This window comes from Triticum aestivum, chromosome 7B (assembly GCF_018294505.1).
Source record: "Triticum aestivum cultivar Chinese Spring chromosome 7B, IWGSC CS RefSeq v2.1, whole genome shotgun sequence".
Taxonomy (NCBI): domain Eukaryota; kingdom Viridiplantae; phylum Streptophyta; class Magnoliopsida; order Poales; family Poaceae; genus Triticum; species Triticum aestivum.
Window position 1 is genome coordinate 695,684,202 of NC_057813.1, and position 21,942 is coordinate 695,706,143.

Below are 21,942 nucleotides of genomic sequence, written 5' to 3' on the forward strand. Positions count from 1 at the left end.
GAAGGCTAGAGCATGCGGTGCCGGCGGGCGTCAGGGGAGGAAGAAGGGCTGATTAGAACTAGATTTAAAATGAAAGGTTTTTTTTGTAAAGTTACAATTGAACTACGCTGGTGACAACTTTTCCCGGACGGAGGGAGTATATTGGTAGTACAGTTGCATCGAGGGGTAACGCATAAAGCCAAGCCACTGACGTTAGCTATCAAAAATTTCATTCCAAGCCATGACAACTAATATTCTCGCACTCGGTTGCATCCAAATGGACAAGCATGCTACCAGATTGACCATATGGATTACAGCACCGCCAACCACTTGTATATATGACTTGAACAGGCATCAGCCCAGAGAAGGGTGGACATATAAAAAAGCTTCATTGCTGCTCCAAGGCATACTTATTACAACTAATCAGAAAGCATCATCAGAACTAATCAGACTTGAAGTACTTCATGGTGGTAGTTCATACTCTTGTAGCTTGTGATTATCTAATATCAAGATTTCTAGGCGGGCAATTTTATTCATATACGTTTCATGAAAATTATGTCGTTAAAGGAGGTAGTAGTTCAAGGTAGCCCACTGAAAGCTAAGGAATTAACCACATAGGAGATCAAGATGTAGAATACACTGAAGTTCAAATGAACATATTACTGGAAATATCAACGGTGCATAGAAAGGGGGCAACACACAAGAGGCAAACATAGACATATATAGGGGAGGAGTGCTGCAGATTAGGCTGCACCCCTGTGGGCCCTGGGAGTAAGCATGTAGGCACGCAATATCCAACGCATTCATATGGGCAAACCCCACTCTATATCCGATACACTTGGCGATCCGCGTTGCAGATGCTCTTACACCCCTGTGTGACATTTCAGCATTCAAATGGTTGCTCACTGAAAGCAAGCCATCCCAATTTGCACGCTTCCACCTAGTCACACAAAACCCTAACCCTAACACATACCATAAATACAAGTGATGGTATCTGATCTCAATACACCTCTGAATGAGCCTTACTCATCATCGCCATCAACAGCACTTTGGCGCAAATCCCACAAAGAGAACAACAGAGAAGCCAATAGTCAAAGAGCGCAAGATGGCAAGGAACCACAGGAGAATCAGTAAAAGCAGAAAGAATCACTATATCAGGAGCAAATCATGAACTGGTGGACACAAAAACTGGGACATGTATAAGTAAATGGCTCAGATACACTCCCATCTCAACACTATAACTGAATTTCTGGTAGAATGACCATGAACATTTATATTTGTGAACGGAGGGAATAACAGTTAAGAAGGGAGCCTTGGAGCAGCGGTAAAGCTGTAGCCTTGTAACCTTGAGGTCATGGGTTCGAGTCCTGGAAACAGCCTCTTGCAGAAATGTAGGGAAAGGCTGCGTACTATAGATCCAAAGCGATTGGACCCTTCCCCGGACCCTGTGCAAGCAGGAGCTACGTGCACCGGACTGCCCTTTAGGGAGTAATAGTTAGCCGCTAAACTGGTTACTTGCTGTGACACAAGCCATCCTAGTTTAGCACCAAGTAAATCGATTCAGGTGTTAAGATAGAAGCTCTCACAGGGAGGTTATATCATCACAGCCATTCATGAACATGATACGAAGAAAACAGTAATCTTGACAGCTGAACTTGCCCTATACGACCCTTAAGTTGAAACCAGTAAAGAAGTAACGCGAAACCAAAAGTACAAACTGATAAGTAGATAAAGAGTACAATAGAAGGATGAAATTATCAAGTCAAATAGCAATTGAAACAAGCAAACTGACCCAGCACCAAATAAGATAGTTTCAAAAGCCATCCAAGGGACAGCAGAATTATCATAGCCATTCAAGAAGAAGGAAGAAACGGAAAAAGGAAAAAAAACAGAAGAAATAATTAAGTGTGGCTGGAGTACTGTTCCTAAAACAACAGAACTCGTTGACTACTGCAAAACCAACAAAATGTGTAGGAAAAAAGGAAAAACAGTCCCTTGCATCCACCAGACCATGATTTTACCGAAAGAACTAATATCATAACCAAACTCTCAACATATCTTTAACATATACATGGATGCGAGCAAGCAAGAAATACAAATTCTCAGAAAGGAAAAGATCAGTTCAAATTTTGGGAAGGAAACACTTATTTTTACTCAGAACTTTATTGGGCGGGAGTCTCGGAATTGGCCAATTTATAGAAGGTAGTCATGGTATTTTTGCAACAAGAGATTATAAGAGGTAGATACAGGCTTATGACAACATTGTGTTTTTCCACGTATTGCCTTCTATAAGCAATTAAAATGGTCATCAGCAGAAAGCAAACCGTGCAAATTGTATTCCTTGAGACCAGTTAGCAGTTGCTGTGCTGGACCAAAACAGTAGAAAAGAAGTTTGACAACTTGCCAACTTGAATGTACATCACTGCCAAAAGAACCAGTAAAAATTTAATAGGGGTAGTAAATAAGGACATGGAATATGACCAAAGAACTAGCCATGGGCAATTGGGCAGGGGTGCGAGGAAGCTAGCTATCCATGTGCCAGAACCATGAGTTGGTTGCGAGATCCTATGGGTTTGCTGTTTTCCATGTGCCAGCTCTAGCCTACCCCAACTTGTTTGGAACTAAAGGCTTTGCTGTTGTTGTTGGTAGTAAAGGAGGACATGCACAGATCATCTTCCGCATATTTAACCACTCAACAGAATGACCATCCAAGACAGAGCCATCAATATTCGGTCAGAATGAAAAGGTCATAAAAGAGGGGAGAGCGTTTTTTTAATACCCACGGCTCCTCGAATAATCGAAGACAGGTTTATTGTCAGCCAAGTTTGATCATCATCGCCCCTTATAAATAGATAGAGAGATCCCTTTGCGCATGCAACAGGTAAGGGTGAAAAGTCGGTTGGACCAGATACAGAATATCTGCAGCTAAGCACAGTATCAGCAGCTGGAGGGCGATTAGAACATGAGGAATAGTTCACAAAATCCTGGGGAATTTTTGGGGAGTACTATTTGAATGAGTGACTCAAACACCATGAATCACCAAAGTTGGGAAATGCTTCAGGTGGTACAAAGTACTGGGAAATTTTTGGGGAGTACTATTTGAATGAATGAAGTGGTACCATAAACAATAAAATATCTGTCTCCCTCTCCCTCTCTCTCTCCAGCAACAAATTGCCGCAACTAGTAACTTGCTGCAGCGCAAGGCCTCCTAGTTTAACGACCAGCTGTCTAACTGGGCAAATTTGAATGGAACCAACCTAGGAGACGTGAAAGCATCTCTATCACAAGATAGTTGAAAGATCTCCAACGCCAAGGGGCAGAAATCACCATAGCCATTCAGAAAATAATAAAACTCATCAACACACAACGGAAACAAATATGCTGTGTTCAGAAGTTAACTTGGAACACTGCACTGATGTCCGTATTACTGGCAACGAAAGAAGCAATTGACATTTGTACACTTCAGATAAAAGGAGTAACTACAAGCCAAATAAAAATAGGATGACATAAACTTTCCGTTTTGAAACAGCAGAAAAGCATAAGCTTGCAAAAAGGGATGCACATAATACAAACAGAAAACAGGAAATGCAGCTCGCCCGTTTATCCCATGAAAAATGGGTTCTAATGCTAAATAGTCAGACATGTAACACTGGATAGTGGCAATACTATTCCACCATGAAACTGAACAGCGGTCAGTCCAACCTCTGGCAAAATGAAAACACAGCCAAATCAAGAATACTGAATAAAATTTAAAATATATAATGAGAAGAGGGCCAACCGCCAACATATAAATCCCAAATGACTCAAGCAAAAGCTCCAGGAGGACATCCAGTTATGATAAGACAAAATCAAGGTTTTTGAGTCGATGAGTCGGCGAGTCGCTCAGGGGGGGCGACTCTAGACTAGTCGTGACTCATGGTCGACGAGTCGACATGCGATGAGTCGACGTGAGTTAAGTAGTAGGGAGCAGACCAGCGGCAACTAAGGGAGGAGCCGCAGCAGCAAGAGATGGGAGGGGCAGACCTGCAGTAGCAGCAACCAAGGGATGAGCAGCAGCAACCAGGGGAGAAGGGGACGAGCAGCCAGCCAGCGGCAGCGGCTGCTGCAGAAGAGAGCTGGGTCGGGGGAGGGGAGTGGAACTGTTCGATCTAGGTTTCCAGACGCTCCAATCTTCCTTCAATATTGGCCCAGAAGCAATATTAGCCCAATAAGGCCCAATGAAACCCTAGCCTGCCTAGCTCAATCTGAACCATCTATATTCTCTAATCTTCACCGTCCATCCACTCTCTTCTTTCTCTCTCTCTCACCTGCTCCCCTTCCAGCCTCCAGGAACGAATCGACAGCCGCAATGGCCTTGCTGCAGCTCCTCTTCCATGGCTTCTCTGCCTTCGCCCCTTCCTCTCCGCCTCCCCCATCCTTCTCTGCTCCGTTTTCTACGCCCAACTCCTCTTCCATCACAGGTTGATCGAGTCGTTCGACTCAAAAACCGCGACTAGTCGAGACTAGTCGGGACTAGTCGATCAAGTCGCTCGACTCATCCAATGATTCGAGTCGACAGGTTGAGTCAACCTTCATGTAACGACTCGTCGACTAGTCGACGACTAGTCGCGACTAGTCGTTCGACTCGAAATCCATGGACAAAATATAAGAGCCTTTCTAACAAATACACTTTTGCAGTTGATAAATTTATTTGACACTCATTTCGAATCCGTGCAAGGGATCTGTGCCACGTTGATGCATCAGAAATGTGGCAGTTAATATTGACAGCAGCAGCTAAAGAATAGACTAACTACCAATGAACTAAATAGCATAGAGAATCATAACAAAAGGTCTGCTCTGACCAAAACAAATATGAAGGTAATATGAGCTTCAGATTATAAAAAACAGAGACATAGCAGATCAAAGGGCAATCGATAACCAGATGAATAGAACTGTCAATAGCTACAAGCATTGGAGGAAAAAAGGGCAATCGTTTGACTCATATATAGTACGTACAACTAGAAAGGCAAAAACGATGCCAACTAGAAACCAACCCAAGTAAAGCTAGGGTTGTTGGGTTCGTCACCAAGAGAAGATATCAATCCAGATCCGGATCTCACATCAACACAATAGAGAAATAGAAAATTAAAAACAATGTATAGTGGAGAAAAAAAAACTGAGTATTTGTAGCGTAGCAAGAGGGCTCAGTTTTGCCTTTTATCTTGAAGCCCAACACTCACGTCTCTTGCTGCATAACCTACCCATCGCGATGTAATTGAACTGCCCTGGTTATCACTCATCAGAATGACCATCCGAGGCGCAGAACATCCAACATTAGCCATGAATTGAATAGGCTGCAAGAGAAGTAAGGGTGAGAGCTCTTAAGGGCATCTCCAACGCCGGCACCCATTTGGGGCCTATTTAGTACCCACATGCCACGGCTGTCTTGATTGCTCAACACATAATTATTTCAGCCGCAGGCATCATCATCGCCCTTTTTTTTTAAAAAAAAAAAGGTCAAACCCCCCAAGCAACATGACCATAACATCCATCATCCATCCATCCATTCATCCATCAGACTAGCCATAGTGGTGAGTAACTTAGACAATCTCAGGAGCTGCTCATACCTGGCCTTGACCGACCAAACCTCCTGGTGTGGACGACACATCAGACAACGCCTTACGGTTCCCAGCCACGCCACAACCAAATCCAAGGCAATGGACTGGCGGCGGCTGGCAGCACCGTAGAGACCGGGAACTGACATGGCAGCTACCCGGACGATGGGTCAGCGAGTCGGCAATGAAAGCTTGACTGATTTGTTTAAGGGAGAGAGAGAGAGAGGGGGGGGGGGGGGATACAAGGATCGTAAGCAAAAGAGGGCTCAGTTTTGCATTTCATCTTCAAACCCAACACTCACATCTCTTGCTGCATAATCTACCCATCACAATGTAAGAGAACTGCCCTGGTTATCACTCATCAGAATGACCGTCCAAGGTGCAGAACATCCAACATTACCGATGAATTGAACAGGCTGCAAGGGAGGTAAGGGTGGGCTCTAATTTAGTACCCACAGGCCAGTCATCATCATCGCCCCTCATTTTTTACCGAAAAGGAGGTTGTACCCCCGGCCTTTGCCCACCAAGCAAGATGACCCTCATATCCATACATACATACTCCCTCTGTAAAGAAATATAAGAGCGCTTAGATCATGCTCCCTCCGTTTCTAAATATAAGCCTTTATAGAGATTCCAATATGGACTACATACGGAGCAAAATGAGTGAATTTACATGCGTGCACATGTCCACCCATCCAACCCCATCAGCCTCAGGAGCTACTCATGCCTGGCCTGGACCGAACAACCAAACCTGATGACGCCCCAGATAACACCGTATGGTTCCCGGCTCACGCCACAGCCAATTCCAAGGCAATGGAACGGCAGAGGCTGGCAGCACCGCAGCAGTGAACTGAAGAGGGCACCACCCAGACGATTGGACAGCGAGTTGGCAATGAGAGCTCGACTGATTTGGCTTAGGGTTAGAGGTAGAGGGGTGGGGGTATATGTAGCATAGCAAAAGAGGCTCAGTTTTGTCTTCCATCTTCAAGCCCAAACCCTCACCATCTCTTGCTGCATAATCTACCCATCACGATGTAAGAGAACTGCCATGGTTATCACTCAACAGAATGACCATCCGAGGCACAAAGCAACCAACATCAGCAATGAATTGGACAGGCTGCAAGAGAGGCAAGGGTGGGCTCTAAGGCCAACTCCAACGCGGACACCGATTTGTTCAGCTCTGTTTAGTACCACCACGCCACGGCTGTCTTGATTGCTCAAGACATGATTATTTCAGCCATCATCATCATCACCATCATCATTGCCCCTCTTTTTCCCCCAAAAAGGAGGTTCACCCCCCGTCCGGGAAGGCAACATGACCATGATATCCAGACATACATACTCCCTCCGTTCCAAGATGTACTCCCTCCGTCCCAAACTAAGTGTCATGGTTTTAGTTCATGACACATGAACGCATACATCCATCCATCCATCCTGCTCAGGAGCTGCTCATACCTGGCCTCGACCGACCAAATCTCCCAGCTCGAACGACGCATCAGACAACAGAGCACAGTTCCAGCCCACGCCACAACCGAATCCAAGGCAATGGAACGGCGGTGGCTGGCGGCTCCGTAGCGGTGTGGAACTGATGCAGCGGCCACCGGGACGATGGGTCAGGGATCCGGCAACGAGAGCTCGCCTGATTCGGTTTAGGACTTACCGGTGTGAACAATGCTCGCGCGCAGACACAGAGTGAGCGAGTGTGTGTGAGCCTGAGAGAGAGAGAGAGAGAGAGAGAGAGATGGGGATAGTACCGAATCGAAAGCAACATGCAGCCAAGCTGCGACGGCGGCTCAGATCCCGCGCCGGCCCGACCAAGCCCTCGACCGGAGCGCACCACGGGCCCCGCCGCCCGGTCCCCAGCCCGCGCCGCTGCGGACGCCTCCCGCACAGGCGGCATTCCCGAGGGGGGCCCCCGAGCCGATGCGTGACGGCGCGGCGGGAGGGGCTGGGCCCGAGGAGAGGCGACCCGGCGCGCCCGCCGCTCGGGAGACCGGCCGGCGCCAGGCGGCTCCTCCATCATCGCCGCCGTTTGGGGAGGGACGCGGCCATCAGCCACGGCGAGCGGGACGGACGGTGCGGCGGTATTCGATTGGATCCGATTAGAGCGGTCGCATCGCGTGCTATGCTCGCCGCCGCACGCAGCCATGCCGCCGGTGGCCTCTCGCAGCTGGACTGATCTGAGGTAGCTAGCTAGCTAGGGTTCGGCGGCGACGGGAGAGGAGAAGAGATGGATCCAAATTAAGTTTCTGATGAAAATGGTGATTTAGGCAAAGGTAACCCGAGGAGGCCTGCGAGGGCCGAATGAAAGAAAGGGGGACTGGTCTCACGGTGCATTTTCTCTTGGCATTTTATTTTAGAGTAAAATGCACCGGCAGTCACTCTACTTGCGAAAAGCGCTCAGTTTGGTCACTGTACTTAGAGATACGGCCAATACGATCACCCAATACAACAAGACGTGTTTGTACGATCACTATTACTCGTATGCCACCCGACGCCGCTTGGTTTGACCACGTATTGACCTATCCTTGACGACAGCTGGCATTAAGCAGGCGGTAGCGCGGTGTTTTTGCAGAATCCCCCCTGGTTCGTTGTGCTTTAGCCCAAAACGCCTTGCCTGTTCGGCTTCGATCATAACAGGGGGAGGAGGAGGAGAGCAGGGGCAGAGGAGGCGATCGTCGGCGGCAGCGCACCATCTCCGGTCATCGAGATCGCGAAAGGGCCGGAGTCGCCGCGGAGGTGCGCCGCATCTCCTCAGGATGGCGCTTGTTCGTCGGCCAGATGGAGCTCCTCCACCGTACTACGGTAAGCCCCACGTACATCCGCCATGATTGGTGCTTGCAGTCTCCGATTCCGCGATTTAGGGTTTCGCATTGTGCACATGGAGTTAGGAGGCCAATTTTGCCCGCAAGTTTTCACAAGATTTAAGCTAGGGTTTTTGCCTAACAAATTGGGGGTTTCGGTGTATGGTTTTTGGCTGACAAATTAGGGGCTAAGTGCTTGTTTGTGGGTCATTCTGAAGCAATTGTAGGCCTTTTAGATGTTTGAACATACTATTGGGGTTTTAGGTTAGCAAAGGTGGTTCCTTGTAGGACAGAATTGTGCAGAATTGTGCTCTGTTTTCATCTTTGACAGTTGACAGAATTGTGCTCTGTTTTCATCTTTGACAGAATTGTGCTTTGTTCTCATCTTTGTAGGACCACGCAGCAGGAAATTTTTAGTTCAATTTAACCATGGTGGATATTTCCTTGGCAAAGGTAGCAACCGTTCTTATGTCAATGGGCATGTGTTGTGGTATCATGATTTGGATACAGTGACATGGTCCCCAATCATGGTTGAGCACCTAGTTGAGGAGATTGGTTGGGAGATGGCAGGAAGGCTGAAGGTTTACTACTACATTCCAATCCTAACCTTGCAGAAGAATGGCTTGAGAGGAATAAGAGGAGATGGAGACACAGACCAGATGATAACCTTTGTTGATCTTGGCCACCACTCATTCAGTCTGTATTTAGACCATGAAGACAGTCCGAATTCAAATGATGATGATGATGTGGTCAATTTCCCAAGAGTGCATCTACCCCCAGTGTTTAGTCCTTCTAAGAAAGAGTTGATCGGTCAGAAAGTACTGAGGCTGTAAATGCAGAGACAGATGTTCATGTCCCTGAAGGTGTAGGGCAGGAAGGTGAAGCAATCCCAATACAAGTTGTGTATCCAGAGAGCTTAGATGTTGATGTGGGCAATTATGTGTTTGCAAGGAGGGATTGTTCTTTTGGTAACCAGGATGAAAATGCTGCAGCTCCAGATGATCTCCAGGAAGCAATACAACACGGAAGTGATGAAGCTGGATTATCAAGAGTATGCAAAAGGAAAAGCAGACAGAAAAGCAGTTCTGATTACATTGAAGATGTTGATAGTGACTCAGATGACTCTGACTTTGATCCTGGAGCCATAGTGGACAGTGACTATGACATTAGTGATGGTGATGATGATTTCTATGCTGACAATGTAGACATGGATGAGCCTGTGGTGACAGAGAAGAAGAAAGAAGAGAAAGGGAAGCAAAAAGTTGAAAAGGGAAAAGAAGCGGTGAAAGGAAATGAGAAATATGGAGATAAAGCAGCAGCATATGATCATGAAGATGAGTTATATGCTGACAATTTTGTAACCAGTTCTACAATATACTTCTTTACCCTACTTATGACTATGCTTAATGCCCTGGTTATAACATTGCCCAACATATGGTCACATTTGTCCTTTCCAACTTGGAGCAGTTCCATAGTTATTTTGCAAGCAAAATGAACACAACATTTCATTGCCTAATTTGATAGCACACACACAAGCATCAGCAACTAGCTTTGCAATGCACACACACAAGCCAAATATGACAATGGTCAAATGTGCCCAAATTGACAACACACACACACACACACACAAGCATCATAAACTAGCTTTGCAATGCACACACACAAGCCAAATATGACAATGGTCAAATGTGCCCAAATTGACAGCATCACCATAAGACATCAAAGATGATCCATTAACTTCCATTTACAGTACAAGATTGTCACTTGCATTACATATTACCAGATACAATGCAAAAGATTGTCACTTGACACTAACAATACTACCACATAGTACCAGCTCATCTCCTAACAAACTAGGCATCATTCCTAACACACTAACAGTGAAATAGCCATACTGCATGAACTACATATTGCATCTACTCCATCACTTCTTCAGCAGAGAAATAACTACAAGCACTGCAACTACAATGAGTGTTGCCAACAGTGCCTTCATCATCACCAATATTTCATTGCCTAAACCTACAAGTGCCTCTGCTTGCTGATTGCTCATTTGCCCTGGAACTCTTCCATGATTTCCAACTTCAAAGCCTGGAAGTTCAACTGCGCCTCCACCTGCATAACTTTCATTCCTTGCTTGCACCAGCTCTTCCCTCCTATCTTCTGCAACTCCTAATGCATCTACGGCTTCATTGCCCGCGAGAAACTGATTATCCAGCAATTAGCCAATGTATTCCAACTCCCAATGCCATAAATGGTCCTGAAGATCAAAAGAAAAGAACAAATGCCAAAAATCACATTACAAGTTCCCAAGATTCGACCAAAATGAAGAACAGGGATGCACTCCACTTACACCAACAGGACACCTGTAGAAGACCCAACCCTCGTGCTTCTCCGTGTTGGAGAGATAGAACTTAACACGAGTGCGGCAAGAAGGGCATCTGATGAGTGGCACCACCATCGAACGACCACCGAACGAATACCTGACCGAGCTCGTCGACATGGGGAGTGGGAGGGAGAGGAGAGGGAGGCGGCAACCGGCAAGGAGAGGGTGGCGGCAAGCGGCAGGGAGACGCCGCCGACAAGCAGCACGGAAGAGGGCAACGACAAATAGCAGGGAGAGGGCGGCGGCAGAGTGGGGAATTAAGGATTCCGCCACAGCGTGGGGTATTTCAGGGTGGTCGATGGATAATTACATGCGCGGGGCTAATTTGCAGAAATAACCCTCATCGTGCCGATGTGGACGACACTGTCTGGTTAAAGCGAGCGGCGACGGGTGGCATACGAGCAACAGTGACCGTACAAACACGTGTTGTCGTATTGGGTGACCGTATTTGTCGTATTTCTAAGTACAGTGACCAAACTGAACGCTCTTCGCAAGTTGAGTGACTGCCAGTGCATTTTACTCTTTATTTTATTCAACAAGGTCGGCTAATTTTTCTACAGAAAACTTCTGATCTATTCATGGCAATCATGATAGTACAAAGAACATCAAAAGTAACAAAAATTCAATTTAAATTTGTAGATCATCTAGCGACGACTACAAACACCGAAGGCGTGGCACCATCATCGCCCTACACTCGTCGAAGCCGTGCAAATTTTGTTGTAGTAGATAGCCGGAAAGTTGTCGTGCTAAGACCCCATAGTACCATAACAACAACCACCGCCGATGAAAATAAACTAAGATTGAAAGGATCTAACTCGAAGACACAAGAATATATATGAACAAAGACCGGATCCGAGCTGATCCACCAAAAACAACCATGACTAAACCCCTGTGAGATACGATGGAGACACACATCTACACGCACTCCGACGATGCTAGACGCACCTTATGGATGAGGGCTAGGCGGGGAGAACCTTATTCCGTCTTCAGGGAGTCATCGTCGTCCGGCCTTCCACTACACATAACACAAACCCTAACAAAACTCAAAGAAACATCTAAAAATGGAGTCCTCCCGCCGGAAAGGGTCGGGATCCACCACACCATATGGCACTAAGGCCGCATGAGACGAGGCAGAGCAGATTGGCGGCGCCAACAGTAGGCGGGAACCCTAGTCGCGTGTTCGCTTGGGAGGAGAGATGGAGAGATAAGTTGAATCGGAACAACGTGTTGGCCAGTTCTTTTGTGGCTTACTTGGAGCTGTGGAAGTTGCCCCTACCCAGTTTATTCTAAAAGCCTAATATAAAATATTACTTTAGAAACTTCCTAATTAAGGGTTATCAGTCAAACATGGACCATCAATCAACAACAATTACTAAATCCACCTCAAACAACGTCCCCCTTCATATAGCTAAAAATAGAGAACCTAGGGCCCGTTCGGATCCCGTCATCGCCCGTGCGCAGAACAGACGGGAGACACCAGGGACTGCAAACGTCCCTTGCCGATTCATAGATAGAGCGCAAGGTGAGGGCCTACCGCAATGAGAAATGCACGAAATGACACAACAATCTACCCAGGTTCGGGCCGCATGATTTTGCAATGCCCTACTACTTCTTCATGTGTGGTTTATTTGGTGAGCAGTGGACTACAAGTCCTTTACGGGAACAGTAAGAGTAGTGTACTCCTACCGGTGTTCTACCAAGCATTCAACCCTCTTCTTAGTAGCCAGGTCCTCCCAAGGGGTATCATAATGGCTTCATTGCTAAGGAAACTACCTCGCCCCGACAAGGTAGGTACGCGCATTAAATGCGCGATGAAGTGTTATCGTCTCCTGACTCCCGGGAATGAACAACCATCTTTTCACCGCCGCTCAAGGTGGTGCCTTCGTCTGGTCATCCTTTCAGTATGTAAGCGGATGACTTGACCCCGGCGCCGCTGTAACTGCACCGCCCAGGCTGCCTGCTAAGGATGGCAATTTTATCCATGGATATCCGACCCGAATGGATAGGGTTTGGATGTGCTTTTGTGTCCATGGCGGCGCCCAAACCCGACCCGATTGTTCGTGGGTAGGGCATGGATATAATATTGTACCCATGGATATACCCAAACCCGACCCAATAGTATGACTTAATGGGGGAAAATGTGCTATCCCTACCCCACGGTCACATGTCCCACGACAATTTTACACTTTTTTTAATCTAAAACATGCACAAGAAGTTACACAATCCCCATTGTAACTTTTATGAGTTGACATTCAATCCCCTCCGTAACATACTCCAATGCCCCTTCCCTTATTTTTATCTCCTTAAATGACTCGTCATTCTCATCTGTTAGAAAAATACTAAATGATCTTAGGTTGTTAGTGGATGTTGATTTATCATAAGTGAAGCCTAGCCTGCCACGAGGTGAAGAATGGAAGAGTTTATGTTTATATTGTGTTACGTCTTATTTATATGTCTCGAGAGGACCCAATGGATATCTAGTGGGTATGGATATCCATCGGATTTGGACATGGACACAGTTTTTCACCCATGGATTTTTTCATGGGCGGGCAAAGACTGTCTTTATGGATATGGATATGGATTTCATATTGTTCAACCCGATCCAAACCCGACCCATTGCCATCTTCACTCATGACGTGACACAAAAAGGACTGTACAAGCAAGAAGAACTAATGCCATGTGTTGTAGAAGAACTAATGCAATGATGCCACATCACCAAGTTATGCATGGAGTCACAAGTTACTTTTTACATTAATCCCTTCATGTAAAACATACCACCTCATGCATGACTTTTTTTTCCAGGGAATTAAGTCATGTAAGACACTTTTGCATCTGTTTTTGCATTAATTTTAGTCTTATTATATCATTTAATCGTACATGTTTTTATTCTTAAAATAGCTACAAACCACCACCTAGTTTTCCTTTCCACGCAACAATGCCTCAACAAAGTTATGCATGGAGTCATAAGTTACTTTTTTTATTAACCCTTTCATGCAAAACATACCACCTCATGCATGACTTTTCAAGGGAATTAAGTCATGTGAGACACTTCTATATTTGTTTTTTACATTTATTTTAGTCGTATATCACTTAAGGTCTTAAGCATACAATTATTTAACAAGGTTCCCGCAGCAACTCGCGGGACATCGCCTAGTGTTCCGAAACCATGGTTTCAACACAAGGAAACCATGCGTTCAACACAAGCTGGGTACTTGTGTGGATGTCCATATCCGATTGACCAGCTGACCGCTAGTCGCCGTACCTAAACATATCTATACCACTACCATTTAATGTACATTATTTATTTATTTTTGAACCGGGCATAACCCCTTTCCATTACTGCGACATAACGGAAATACAAACAAGTCCACAGAATGAGACGGGAGAGGGGAAGCGGGTTCAAGCATAGCCGAGAAACCTACTGTGAGCACTCGCCATCGAGATAAACCACTGTAGGGCAAAAACCCGGCGACACCAAGTCATTCAGAGTTTCAGACGAGGCAACCCCCAGACAGCTCACAGGTGAGCACCAAAATGACAGTCCCACACAGGGGAGAGACTTCAGGAATGAAACATAAAACCGAGGCAACATCAGAAATACGCGTCTTCTTGTGATGACGCATCACCATTCCCTCCAGCAGTTCTCCAGCGAGCTTCTCAGTCTTCGTTTGCAACGCAGATGCGCATCAGCCTCAATGCACTATTCTTCAGCATGTCTACACCTGCTCGCAGGTCCACCACATCCTCTTGCTTCAACAGTCTTGCCCAGTAACCAAGAAAAGCACACATAGAAAAGCAACATTCAAAAGGTGTTTGCAAACACTTAGATTCGAACGTAACACCATTGCGACATGTCCAAATAGCCCAGCAAAGTGCAGCTATGCCAACTGTGTAGAAAATCTCCCCACTTGGAAAGTAAACATAACACCAGGAGTAAGCCTGCCATAAACTGTTCGGGCACAAATCAGTGCCGAGTATGCAGGCAACACTTCTCCAAGTCACCCTAGCTATAGGGCAAGTTAAGAAGAGATGCTGAGAAGTCTCATTCTCTCCACAGAATGAACATTTCGGGTTTCCTTTCCACCCTCTTTTTTTCATCACCTCCCGAGTAAGGATAGCATCCTGGAATAGCTGCCACATAAAGATTTTGATCTTTAAAGGAACACCAGCTTTCCAAACCCACCCAAAACTGCACCCTGTGATGTTTCTTTCCAAGAAAGAATAAACCGATTTGGTCGTAAAGACTTTTTTGGGACCCAGGCCCCACTTAATGTAATCTAATTCATCAGATACACAGCTACCTCTAGCCTCCGAAAGAAACATTGCATTCAGGTACACTTAATGTAATCTCCTTCCAAAGAAAGTTAAAGGATCTGCCTCCCAGCAATTTTCCACAGTGCATTCAGGGGAGTTGCAGATTGAGAATAACTGAAGGGAACTGGTCCTTAAATGGTTTCTGATCACCAATGGGATCGATCCAAACCCTTGCTATATTCCTAGATTGAATAATAACTCTTCTGCCATATAAAGGTTTTTCACCTTCATAATAGCTTTCCAGCAAGGCGAATCATTCACCTTTGCTTTGACAGAAGCTACCGTATCTCTACCAAGGTATTTAGCTTTAATAATCTCCTGCCAAAGACCATTTTTGGTCTCCAACTTCCACCACCATTTAGTAAGAAGGCTTAGGTTTTGCTTATGTAAATCTTTCACACCCAAACCACCTTTCTCCTTCGATCTACAGATACGAGTCCATCGCACTAGATAGTAGCGTTTTCTCTTTTTAGACACTTGCCAAAAAAATCTTCTACAGTGTTTATCCAACCTGTCAATAATGGTCTTCGACAGGAGGAACATAGATAAGTGTACATTATAACTGTTGATCATTTAAATCTAGGACATTGATAAGTGTCACACGGGTGACACAAACACACGGCAACTTCGAATATTTTTCAGACAAGTTTAGTGACATGAGGATGAATACTTTCTTTTCAAATGGCAGGTTTACTTTTTTTAGGCTTTTTTTCAGATGGCAATTTTAGTTGTAAAAAACGTCAGGTCCAGATTGCTTCGTGCATGACACTTATCATTTGGGTAAATGGTCGAGAGTAGTAGTAGCCTGCCACTACCTCCACCGTATTGAACATTGCTTGCAGCTTGAGCTGAGTAGCTGAAACTGCCAGTTCCAATCCAGCCGATGGAGACTGCGGCACTTCAGAATCCAGATGAAACTGTATAACGAGACATAACGGTAGACAGGTAGAGGAAACTCAATATTTAGATTCTCAACATTATGCCTCTAGGTAATGAATAATAAAAATCTTCCTTACAAATAGTAGTTATGTACTGGGCATTATCTGTGTATGTATAGCAACAATTTCAAATAGTTTATTCTGATATTTACTGGGCATTATCTATGTATATGTATGGCAACACTGAACATATATATGGCTAGAAAATAGTCAAGAATATTCAGGGACAACTGTAGTTCTCGCAAAACGAAATACACCTTCTGTTCCTAAATGTAAGACGTTAATTGAACTGCCAAAACAGCTTACATTTAGGAACAGAGGTAGTACTTAAAAATCTCAAACAACATAACTTACAAACAGCATCAACAGGCCACTAAATTCTGGGAGTAAACTGTACTAGGCACATAGCTGTCAAAAACAAAATACAGGGAACTGGTTCCAGAGATGAAAAAGAGGAATAATATTGTAAGTACAGATTGTGTGGTACTAGTACAGTTGCACCGAGGGCTCATGCATAAAGCCAAGCCACTGACATGGCAATTACTAGTATTCTCGCCATCTTAATGCTCATATGCACTCACACTCGGTTGCATCCTAATGTGATTGACCATATGAATTACAGCACCACCAACACTTGCATATATGACTTGAACAGGCATCACTACAGAGAAGGGCGGCCATATAAAAAAGCAGGAAGGACTAAACAGGAACGCTGAGCATAGAAACAGAACATGCAAGTAACAAAGGACGTACAGTTGCAAATAACAGCATATTTTGAACAAAAGATGTGAAGCCCTCTGCCGCTTCCCAGGGCCCTCAAATAAAGTAGAACCTCTTGATGCATCAGTAAGTAAAAGCATTCTGAGTATGTAAGTGTAAAATAGCACAAAATCCAGTTTGCTATGAGCATATCTTGTAAGTTCCACAGATGATAACATATATTACAGTGAGATCCCAATACTGCTATAGTTCATTAATAGATTGAGAATATTCAAAAACATACATAAGCAAATAACCACAGATTGTAGAAAGAGAGGTCATATTTATCAATAAAAATGGGAGGCTCAGAGTTGGCTTGTCTATCATATGGTCAACCCACTCTGTATAGTGTATCCTTGGTGATCCGCGTTGGAGATGCCCTTACACCCGTGTGACATTTGAGCATTGAAATGGTTGCTCACAGAAAGCAAGCCGTCCCGATTTGCACACTTCCACCTAGTCACACAAAACCCTAACCCAAAACCATACCCGTAAAACAAGCAATAGTATCTGAACTCAGTACACCTCTAATGAGCCTTACTCATCATCGCCATCAACAGAACTTAGCACAAATTCCACAAACAGAATAACAGAGAAGCCAATAGCAAATCATGATCTGGTGGGCACAAAAGTTGGGACGTGTACAAGTAAATGGCTCAGATATACCCCCAGCTCAACACCATAACTGAACTTCTGGTAGAAGGACCATGGAATCTCTCTCTCTCCCTCTCTCTCTCCCTCCCTCCGTCCCTCCCTCCCTCCCTCCCTCCACTGTTAAGTGTATTCATAATTCCAACATTTAAGAATTATAGTTAGCCGCTAAACTGGTTACTTGCTGTCACACAAGCCCTCCTAGTTTAGTACCAACTGAATCAGTTCAGGTGTTAGACAGAAGCTCTCACAGGGAAGCTATATCATCACAGCCATTCATGGACATGACAGGAAGGAAACAGTAATGTTCGCATCTGAACTTGCCCTATATGACCTTTAAGTCGAAATCAGTAAAGAAGTAAAATTATCCGAAAATACTAGTAACTGATAAGTGGATACAGTACAGTAAAAGAATGAAATTATCAAAAGTCAAATAGCAATTGAAAGAAGAAAACTGACCCCGCACCAAATAAGATAGTTTCGAAAACTTTCCAAGGGAAAGCAGAACTATCATAGCATTCAAGAAAAAGGGAGAACAGAAGGAAAATGTGAGTACTGTTCCTAAAACAACAGAACTGGTTGACATACAGCAAAACAAACAAAATGGGTAAAATGGGTAGGAAAAAAGGCCGAAATGTAACCTTGCAAAACAGTCCTTTGCATACCGAAAGAACTAAAACCAAAACCAAACTCTCATCATATCTTTTATGTATACATGGATACAGGCCGGCAAGAAAGACAAATTCTCAAAAAGGTAAAGATAGTCATGGTATTTTCACAACACAAGATTTTTGTGGTTTTCCACGTATTGGCGTCTATAAGCATTAGAATGGTCATCAGCAAAAAAACAAACCGGCCAAATTGTATTCTTAGAGGCCAGTTAGCAGTTGCTGTGCTATGCCAAGACAGTAGAAAAAATGTTGAAATCTTGCAGACTTGAATTTACATCACTGCCATAAGAACCACTAGAAATTTAATGGGGACATAAAGGAGGACATGCAGACAGGAAAAGAGGGCAAACATTTGCTGATCATGTTTCACACATTTAACCCCATGAAAAGAAGGAAGTAAACACATTCAACCACTACCAATACTAGGACCACCACAATGTGACGAGCTTGAGCAAAGCCTGAATGCGCAAAACTGGTCCCTCCATGGACCACAAAATCAGGAGAAGGCAAACCAAACACCATGACAATTTATCACTTTAAACATAATAACTTTTTTATGAATTGGATGTGGGAGCGCACAGTATTAGTTGCATTGAGAGGGCTCAGATTCGCCTTTGATAGATCATACTAGCCCCGCCATCTTCTTTCACCAGATCATCCCCCACCATTGAAGTCAAGCTTTGCTGGTTATCACTCAACAGAATGACCATCCAAGACAGAGCCGCCAATATTCGGTGAGAATGAAAAGGTCCCAAAAGAGGGGAGATCGGGTTTTGATACCCACAGCTCCTCAAATAATCGAAGACAGGTTTATGTCAGCCATGTTTGATCATCATCGCCCCTCATAGATAGATACTCCCTCTGTTCACAAATATAAGATGTTCTAACTTTTTTATGAATCGGATGTAGGAGGGCTCACATTCGCCTTTGATAGATCATACTAGCTCCACCATCTTCCTTGACCAGATCAAACCCCACCATTGAAGTCAAGCTCTGCTGGTTATTACTCAACAGAATGACCATCCAAGACAGAGCCGTCAATATTCGGTGAGAATGAAAAGGTCCCAAAAGAGAGGAGATCGGATTTTTGATACCCACGGCTCCTCGAATAATCTAAGACAAGTTCATGTCAGACATGTTTGACCATCATCTCCCCTGATATGGATAGATAGATAGATAGATAGATACTCCCTCCGTTCACAAATATAACAGTATTTGTAGCATAGCAAAGAGGGCTCAGTATGCGTGTCATCTTGAAGCCCAACACTCACAAGTCTTGCTGCATGATCTACCCATCGTGATGTAAGAGAACTGACCTGGTTATCACTCATCAGAATGACCGTCCGAGGCGCAGAACATCCAACATTAGCGATGAATTGACCAGGCTGCAAGAGAGGTAAGGGTGGGCTCTTAAGGGCATCTCCAACGTGGGCGCACCCATTCAGGCCCTATTTAGTACCCATACGTCACGGCTGTCTTGATTGCTCAAGACATAATTATTTCAGCCACACGCATCATCATCGCCCCTCATTTTTTTCCCAAAAGGACGCCGAACCACAAGCAACATGACCATGATATACATACACATAGGCATGCATACACCCATCCGTCCGTCCATCCATCCATCTCAGGAACTGCTCATACCTGGCCTCGACCAACCAAACCTCCCGCTCAGACGACGCATCAGACAACACCGTACGGTTCCCAGCCAACGCCACAAACCGAATCCAAGGCAGTGGAATGGCGGTGGCTGGCCCCGTAGCGGTGTGGAACTGATGCAGCGACCACCCATCCGATGGGTCAGTGAGTCGGCACTGAGAACTCAACTGATTTGGTTTAGGGTTTGAAGAGAGAGACAGAGGGAGAGGTTACAAAGATCGTAAGCAAAAGATGGCTCAGTTTTGCATTACATCTTCAAACCCAACACTCACATCTCTTGCTGCATAATCTACCCATCGCGATATAAGAGAACTGCCCTGGTTATCACTCATCAGAGTGACCATCCGAGGGACAGCCATCCAACATCAGCCATGAATTGAACAGGCTACAAGAGAGGTAAGGGTGGGCTCTAAGGCCAACTCCAACGCGGCCACTGATTCTATTTAGAGCATGGTTAATAGTATAGCTGGCTGCTGGCTATAGGCCGTCTTGATTGCTCAAGACAACTTATTTTAGCCACAGTCGTCAACATCATCATCATCATCGCCTGCTGCACACCAAGCAACATGATATCATGTACTCCCTCCGTCCGAAAATACTTGTCATCGAAATGGATAAAAGAGGATGTATCTAGACGGGAGTATGCATGCATCCATCCATCCTGCTCAGGGCATGTACAATGGTGGCATATGTATTATACCAGGCCTCGACCGACCAAACCCCCCGCACGGACGACACATCAGACAATCACCCTACGGTTCCCTGCCCGCGCCACAACCGAATCCAAGCCAATGGAATGGCGGTGGCCGGCGGCACCGTGGCGCTGGGGAACTGACGCGGCGCCCGCCGGGACGACGGGTCAGCGATGCGGCAACGAGAGCTCGGCTGATTTGGTTCAGGTGCGCGCGTCCACACCGAGGGAAAGAGAGAGCGCGTGTGAATCAGAGAGAGAGAGAGAGAGATGGTGACAGTACCGAACCCGAAGCAAGATGCAGCCAAGCTGCCAAGATTCCATCGACGGCGGCTCAGATCCGGCGCCAGCACGAGCAAGCCCTCGACCGGGACCCGCCACAGGCCGCGCCGCCGCGGACGCCCCCCGGCACCGGCGGCATCGCCTAGGGGTCGCCAAGCCGATGCGCGGGGCGCGGCGGGAGGGGCTGGCCCCGAGGAGCGGCGAGTCCGCCTGTCGGGAGCCTGGCCGGCCGTCGCCGGCGGCTCCCTCCATCATCGCCGCCGTTCGGAGAGGGGAGAGGAGAAGAGATGGATCCAGATCCGCATGGGGGATGGATCTTCGCTCCAGTTCCAGATCCGCGGCAGGTACAAGGGTCAAAACACGAAATTTTGCCAAAAGCCATGGAGGAGACTCATCACTGGAGAGGAAGAGAAGCCCCGGGAGACGAGATCACGAGAGTGGCGGCTAGACTTGACCGGGCGGTGCACGTGTCGTGTTGGGTCTTCACAGGTGCATTTTCTCGACACACAAGGACTAATTTGAGATTTGACCCAAAGAGCCATTCTTCTGGGTGAACCGTAAATTAAAAATAATAATTAAAAAGACGAGGTAGACCGACGGCGGCACCGGCAGAAGGCAGAAGATATCCTAGCCAAAGGTTTTCTTTCTTTCGTCACATTTTTTTGGTGTTTTATATACCGTGAAGAAATCACATTGGTGACGCTTTAATTTTTTTAAAAGCAAATCAACAAGTCTCTGAGCCCAAAATGCTTCAAAGTGACCTTTTTTTAGGGTGCCATCGCCCGTTTTGTGTTTTCAGTTATGGGCACTACAAATGTTATTTTCTTCACGAAATTTCGCATAACAGTAGAACATTCAAACATGTGTCTTGTAAAGAAATAAGGAAAAATATATTATACTATTATTTTGGATTCACGGTTCACCCGAGAGCAAAAACTCCATGTTCCTAATTCGACATTATATGTGAGTCTGTGAATTCGGAAGTGTTCGTTTCAAACGCATATTTACTATGCACACTCTTGTGTCCTCGCAGATTATCCACGCACACATGCATATAATTGGTTGGGACTAAGACAAAAAATAAATAAAGAGAAAATAAAAAGAAAGATGGTTTGGGATGGGCCATATGGGTTGGGTTTGATGTGTTTGCTGATGTCCGGAGGATTTAGGGGACATCAGTGAAAGGATCGATACGGTTGACTAGAGGGGGGGGGGTG

At 45.5% G+C, this 21,942-nt stretch overlaps 2 long non-coding RNA genes across 2 annotated transcripts; both read right to left on the minus strand.

Annotated features, from left to right (window-relative positions):
* Nucleotides 1-5,156: 5,156 nt before the first annotated feature.
* LOC123156326 (uncharacterized) lies at nucleotides 5,157-7,883 on the minus strand. The gene is made up of 2 exons (XR_006477975.1): nucleotides 7,328-7,883; nucleotides 5,157-6,137 (listed from the first exon to the last, which is right to left on the minus strand). It is a non-coding gene; the product is annotated as an uncharacterized lncRNA (long non-coding RNA).
* Nucleotides 7,884-16,358: 8,475 nt separating this feature from the next.
* LOC123156439 (uncharacterized) lies at nucleotides 16,359-21,201 on the minus strand. Its single transcript, XR_006478113.1, has 2 exons — nucleotides 16,766-21,201; nucleotides 16,359-16,673 (listed from the first exon to the last, which is right to left on the minus strand). It is a non-coding gene; the product is annotated as an uncharacterized lncRNA (long non-coding RNA).
* Between the last annotated feature and the right edge of the window lie 741 nt (nucleotides 21,202-21,942).